Source organism: Miniopterus schreibersii, assembly GCF_964146895.1.
Source record: "Miniopterus schreibersii genome assembly, chromosome: 4".
In the NCBI taxonomy this organism is placed as follows: domain Eukaryota; kingdom Metazoa; phylum Chordata; class Mammalia; order Chiroptera; family Miniopteridae; genus Miniopterus; species Miniopterus schreibersii.
The window spans coordinates 69,595,186-69,602,633 of record NC_138105.1 but is presented as its reverse complement, the minus strand read 5'-3'; positions in this window follow the sequence as shown (position 1 = coordinate 69,602,633).

Below are 7,448 nucleotides of genomic sequence, written 5' to 3'. Positions count from 1 at the left end.
GACAAATACTGTATAAAACCACTTGCATGAGGTTCCTAGAGGAGTCAAATTCATTAAGATAGAAAGCTGAATGGCAAGTGCAGGAGGCTGGTGGAAGGGGTTGGAAAGTGAGTGTTTAATGGGGACAGAGTTTCAGTTTTGCAAGATGAAGGAGTTCTGGAGATGGATGGTAGAGACAGTTCCACAACAATGTGAATTGCTAATGCCACTGAACTGGACACTTAAAATGGTTAAGACAGCCCGGCCAGCGTGGCTCAGCAGTTGAGCATCCACCTATGATCCAGGAGATCCTGGTTTGATTCCAGGTCAGGGCAATAGAAAGAGGATACCTAAGAAATATGAAGGAGCCCAGTCGGGTGTGGTTCAGCAGTTGAGCATGGGCGTAGGATCCAGGAGATTGTGGTTCAATTCCCGGTGAGGGCACATGCCCAGGCTGGGGGCCGATCCCCAGTCAGGGGCGTGCAAGAGGCAGCTGATCAATGACTCTCATCACTGATGTTTCTATCTCTCTCTCACCCTCTTCCTTCCTCTCTGAAATCAATAAAGATATATTAAAAAAAGAAGAAAAACCTCTTAAAAAAATGCTTTCTCTTCATGAAGCCATCTTTGGAGTTAGTCTTTACTTTTACTGTATCTGTCATCTTGACTCCAACCTAATATTCCTCTTTTTTTGGTCCCGACCTTCATATTTTAGAAGTAGCTTCAAGTTGAGGAAAGGTCATTTTTCCACAGTTCAGTTCTCTGAAAAACTTCCACCTCCCACTGAAAGTCATAGCCCAGGAGTGAAGCAATCACATGCTAGAACTTCAGGGCCAATTAGAAGTCATTATGAGCACTTGCTCATTTATCACAAGCCTGAAAATGCGCAGTCCTGAAAAAGGTGGCCTTCCCGTGCACACACGTACTATTTCAAAAGGAGAGGGCAACATGAAGGGGGCCGAGGTTTGATCACCAAAAATCGGCACAATGAAAACAAACAATAATAAATAATGGGCACTAGAATTCAAATTACCAGATGTTTTAAAGAGATGGGGGTCAGTTTTCAATTCTATTTTGAACACCACATTACAAAAAAACCTATTTTTTTTAAAAAAAAAGATTGAGGGAAGAGGAGAGGGGGAGGGGGAGGGGGAGGGGGAGGGGGAGGGGGAGGGGGGGGGAGGGGAGGGGAGGGGAGGGGAGGGGAGGGGAGGGGAGGGGAGGGGAGGGGAGGGGAGGGGAGGGGAGGGGAGGGGAGGGGAGGGGAGGGGAGGGGAGGGGAGGGGAGGAGAGGAGAGGAGAGGAGAGGAGAGGAGAGGAGAGGAGAGGAGAGGAGAGGAGAGGAGAGGAGAGGAGAGGAGAGGAGAGGAGAGGAGAGGAGAGGAGAGGAGAGGAGAGGAGAGGAGAGGAGAGGAGAGGAGAGGAATAGGATATCTAAACCGTTGAATGACCCCTTTTGTTCCTGATAAAAAAGGAATCACATCTTCTTCCTCCGCCCCCAGTTCTTTTGGGGTGTGATTGTCAGCAATTCTCTGACCTTCAAAGAGAAAGCTGAGTGTCGTCATTGGAACGCCCTGTTTTTGACAGTATGATTCTCCGAGTTTCTTGAGACGTGTTGTCCTTCTCACTTGAAGTGACTCGCACCGCTATGCTGTCCAATGACTGAGTTTAATGTATGCTCCTTCCTTCTTATCCCCCAAGTCCTCAGGTGAAGGTTTTGCCTCCTGGCAGACATGGTGATGTCCGCACAGCAGCGGCCGCAGGTAGGCAGAACCTTGCTCCGGGGTTTACAAATCCATCGGAAATTTTACACGTATTTTAACAAAAAACTTTTTTTTAAAAAAGCTAAGGGGGGAAGGAAATGGGAAATCATACAATTATTTGAAAGAACTTTGTGAAAATACCATTCTAAACTTTTCTAACTATGGCTTTTAAAACTAGAAAATAAAATATTGATAAATTCAACCACATAGAAATAATTTTTTTATGGCCAAAGTCAATAACTAACTGGGAAAAATACTTACAGCTCAGACCACAGGGAAAAGCCTAACATGCTAGTATGAAGAGTTCTCATCAGTAAGTAAAAATTAACAACCAAAGAGGAAGAGAGCAAAGGATATGATCTGTCACTACACAGAAAGCAAAATGAAACCAAACAACAAAATACAAATGGCTTTTAAATTTATGAGATGTTCAACCTCACTTACAAAAGAAATGCAAATTAAAACTACAGTGAGCCACCCTGGCCTGTAGCTCAGTTGGTTAGAACATCGTCTGAATACACCAAGGTTGCAGGTTAGATCCCTAGTCAGGGCACACACAAGAATTAAGCAATGAGTGCATAAATGAATGGAACAACAAACAGATGTTTCTTTCTCTCTCTCTTCCCCCTTCCCACTCCCTCCCTCCTTTCCACTCTCTCTAAAAATCAGTGGAAAAAATCCTCAGGTGAGGATTAACAACAACAAAGAAAATTATAATAAACAAAAATAAAAAACTTACAGCTTTACCAGTGCTAACTACCCTAGCATTTTTTTTCCTTTATTCAAAGTGAGTCACATAAGAAAAAAAAAGGGCGTGGGAGGGAATCCCTGGGACACCTCTGAGGACTGCAGTGGATCCAAGAAAAAGTTTTTGGTGGGCCCTCCTTGGCTGTATAAGCTGTTTGCAGTCTCCTAGAAAGCTTCTTGTTCCAGCTCCAAATAAGATCCAAGAGCAAGAGTACTGGGCTCCATCTCACAGCCACAATGACACAATTCATTCACCCACTGATCGAAATGATAACTTTGTTAGAAGAAAGGCTGACAGGAAACCTAACGAGAGGGACAAGTCTTAGTGGGACAACCAGACCTGGTATGCCTCTCGAAGTGATGCGCTAGTTAGAAGCAACACTCTCCAGGAAGGAACATGCTGGAACACTTGAAAAGGATTCTGATCAAACCTCTTGAGTAGTGGTTCTCAGACATGGTTGTTTATTGGCATCACCTGGAGAGGATTAAAAATTGGTTGCCTGGGACCTACCCCAGGACATTGACTTAAGTTGCCTAGATTAGGGCCTAGATATAGGCAGACCTTGGAGATGTTGCAAGCTCAGTTCTAGACCGCCAGTAAAGCAAGTATCACAATAAAGTGAGTCATAATCTTTTTGCTGCTGGCAGGGATGAGGAACGTCCGGGCCTCTGGCCATATATGGCCTGCGAAATCATTTGGTCTGACAGCCAAGGCAACTGTAGGCGGGACTTGAAATTCAATAAATCTAGGAGCTTTTTTCATAGCTAATTTTTAAGTTGATAATTTTGTATGGCCCGAGAATGATGTTGTAAATGCCCAAATGGCCCTTGGCAGAAAAAAGGTTCCCCATCCCCATGCTAGAGGGTCTTGCCTTCAATTTGTAAAAAACTTAACACCTGTGAAGCGAAATAAAACGAGGTGCCCAAAGTGAGTTGAGAATTGATTTACAGGAACTATAGGGGATAAAGGGACAAGTTCAATGGCCAAGCTGACAAATTCACAGTGTGAATACTTCTCAAGAGGCCTGAAACCATTTCTGCAACAGGACAATAATATGTGTGTATGGGGAGCAGGGGGTACTTCTCTAGATTAAAAGGGACTTAAAAGACACAACAATCAACTATAATGTGTGGACTTTGTTTGGATCTAGAGTCAAATAAACCAAAATGTAAAAAGACATTTTAAGATTATCAGGGAAATGTGAACATGGGCTGGTATCAAATGAAACCAAAGAATTATTGTGAATTTTGTTAGGTGTGATAATCTCGTGATTATTATGTAAAACACATACTGAAATTTTAGGAGTAAATTGATGTGAAGTTTGGGATTGGCTTTAAAACACTTCAGCAAAGAAAAATTAGCTGATGCAAATGTGGCAAAATCTTAACTGTCAAACTGGGTGATGAGTATACGGGGGTTCAGACATGCTTGTGTGTTTGGAATTTTTTTATACAAAAGAGTTTTCAAACATCGTTAGCTACTCCCAAACCTTAAAGTCCTGTTGTCTCTGCCTCTCCTCTCTCACCTGGCTCCCAAATAAGTGCAGGTGTATCTCCTTTTATTGCGCATTGCTCTATTGCGCTCCACAGATGTTGCATTTTTTACAAATTGAAGGCAAGACCCTACACCTGCAAAAAGACTGTGACTTGCTTAATTGAGATACTCATTTTATTGCAGTGGTCTGAAACCCAACCCACAATATCTCCAAGGCATACCTGTACCTGTCATGTGACCAAACCTGGAGGAGGGTGGTTGGCTGAGAATTTTTTTTTAAAAAGTTAGAAGCTTGTTCCTGTCTTCCCATCTGCGGCTTGAGCATCAATGTAAGAAGGGTTTGTGGCTCTGGCCTGTGTGGCTCAGTTGGTTGGAGCATGGTCCTGTACAGTGAAAAAGGTGGCTGGTTCGATTCTCGGTCAGGGCACATACCCAGGTTTCAGGTTTGATCCCTAGTTGGGGAGCATGAGGGAGGCAACAGATCAATATTTCTCTCTCTCTCTCTCTCAAATCAATTTAAAAATTTAGAAACAAAAAAACATATCCTCGGGTGAGAACTAAAAAAAAAGAAGGGCTTGTGGTGTCAGGCCAGGGGAAATCTGGAAAAGTCCACATCATAGTTGGTTGTTGTGTCTTTTAAGTCCCTTTTAATCTAGAGAAGTACCTCCCCCCCAAACACACACGTGGTGATTATAGCTGAGTGTGCTGCAAGTCCAAGCCTAAGGCCCCCTCAGACAGATTTTAAGGAGGCACTCTATCGCTGGGAGTGACCCTGCTGCACTTGCTGGACCCCGAGGGGGAGTGTTTCCTTAAAACCTGTGCCTGAGGAACCTTGCTTCCCTTACCCTGGTCACTGAGTGCTCAATTCAACTTCTAGAAAACTAGGGAACTGGACAAGCTCCTAGTGCCAACCAGGCCATCCTGCCCCTCCCTGGGCTAAAGGAAGGGGCCAGAAAGTCTCAATGGTAGGGCACAGCTTCCTCTACTAACAAGATAGGTGCAAGTTCTAGGAATGGAACTCCCTAGAGCCCTCAGCCCTGACTTCAGCCACCATCTACCAACCATCTCTAAAGAGCAATAAAAAATAAAGATACCTCCTCCACTGCTGCTTCTCAGAACAAAAGCAAACTGGCTTGAGGTTCCCACGGGGCAAGGCCAGCTTCTCTGAACTGAACCTCTGGTGCCCTCTGCTGGTCTCTCTGATTATAACAGCTGGCCCTGAGGACTTGCTGGCCTGGCCTGGAAAACTGAAATGATCAAGACTAAATTTTAAGAGAAAGGGAGAACTGGAAAGTGTTCATATTAGATTTGAGTGTCCTTTGGCTCTGATGCCCACAGCCAGTGACCAGGTTATACTGGTCCTGGGCCAGCTCCATCTCAACAGGCCAGGCAGTCCACAACTAAGGGAAAGGGCAGGGCATGGACTCAGAGCCTTAATCTCTTCCACACACAGCCACATCATGGACTGTGAATGTTTTCCTGTGGTTTGAATTTTTTTCTAACAGTCCTGAGCAGAATCCTTCCCATTTACAGATAAGGCATTTAAGGCGTGGAGACATCATTTCACCTGTCCCAGGTCAGTCACAAAGCTAGTATGAAAGCCAGGATTCAAACCCTACTTTTTAAAAAACATTCAATATAGTATTATTAACTATAGTCACCAAGCTGTCCATTACATCCCCATGACTTATTTATAACTTTAAGTTTGTACCCTTTGACTCTCTTTACCCTTTTCACCCACCCCCACTCCTCCACCCTCTGGCAGCAACCAATCTGTCTAATGAGCTCCTTTTCTTTTCTTTCTTTTTTGGATTCCACATATGAGAGATCATATGGGACTTGTCTGTCAGACTTACTTCACTTAGCATAATACCATCAAGGTCCATCCATGTTGTTGCCTTTGCTTTTGGTGTCGAATCCAAAAAATCATCACCAAGACTGAGCTTACTATTTTCTTCTAGTTTTCTGGATTCAGGTCTTACATTCAAGTTTTTAATCCATTTGAACTGATTTTTGTGTATGGTGTAAGATAGTGATCCAGCTTCATTCATTTTTTAAAATGATTTTTTTATTGATTTCTAGACAGAGAGAAAGGAAGAGGGAGAGAGAAACATCGATGTTACAGCAATACATCAATTGGCTGCCTCCTGCACACCCCCTGCCAGGGATTGAGCCCACAGCCCAGGCATGTGCCCAGACCAGGAATTGAACTGGCAACCTTTCAGTGCATGGGATGACGCCCAATCAACTAAGCAACACCAGCCAGGGCCAGTTTCATTCTTTTGCATGTGGCTGTTCAGTTTCCCAACACCATCTACTGACTGTCCTTTGCCCATTGTATATTCTTGGCTCTTTTGTCGTAAATTAATTGATCATATATGTGTGGGTCTATTCCTGGTCTCTTCTGTTCCATCGATCTGTGTCTGTTTTTGTGCCAATATCATACTGTTTTGATTACCATAGCCTTATAATATAGCTTGAAATCAGGGCATGTGGTGCCTTCAGCTTTGTTCTTGAGAGATAACTTTGGCTATTCTAGATCTTTTGTCATTCTATACAAATGTTATGATTATTTGTTCAATTTCTGTGAAAAATGTCATTGGGATTTTGATAGGGTTGCACTGAATCTGTAGACTGTCTTGGGTAGTATGGACATTTTAATAATATTGATTCTTCCAATCCACAAGCAGGGAACATCTTTCCACTTACTTGTGTCCTCTTCAATTTCTTTCATTAGTGTCTTGTAGTTTTCAGTGTACAGGTCTTTCACCTCCTTGGTTACATTTATTCCTAGGTATATATTTTTTTATTTTAATTTTGTAAAAAATGTATCTTTATTGATCAGAGAGAGAGGAAGGGAGAGGGAGAGAGTCATTGATCAGCTGCCTCCTGCACCCCCTCACAGGGGATTGAGACCGCAACCCAGCCTGTGCCCTGACCAGGAATCGAACCTGGATCCTAGGTTGATGCTCAACAGCTAAGCCACACCCAGCCGGGTTCCTACATATTTTTTAAATGCAATTGTAAATGGGATTGTTTTCTTAATTTCTCTTTCTGATAGTTTGTTAATAACTATCAGAAAGTGTATACAAACACAACAGATTTTTGTACACTGATTTTGTATCCTGCACCTTCACTGAATTCATTAATTAGTTTTAACAATTTTGTGGGGTTTTTGGTGGAGTCGCCAGGGTTTTCTATATATACTATCATGTCATCTGCAAATATAGTCCTGTGCTGCATAACAATGTGTCAGTCAACAATGGACCGCATATACCACAGTGGTCCCATTATAATGGAGCTGAAAAATTCCTACTGCCTGATGTCAGCCATTGTAAGGTCGTATAGTGCAATATATTACGTGCTTGTGGTGATGGTGTAAACAAACCTGTGCTGCCAGTCATATAAAAGTAAAGCACATGTTTTTTTATAGTAAAGTATAAAAGTAGAGCATATAGTTATGT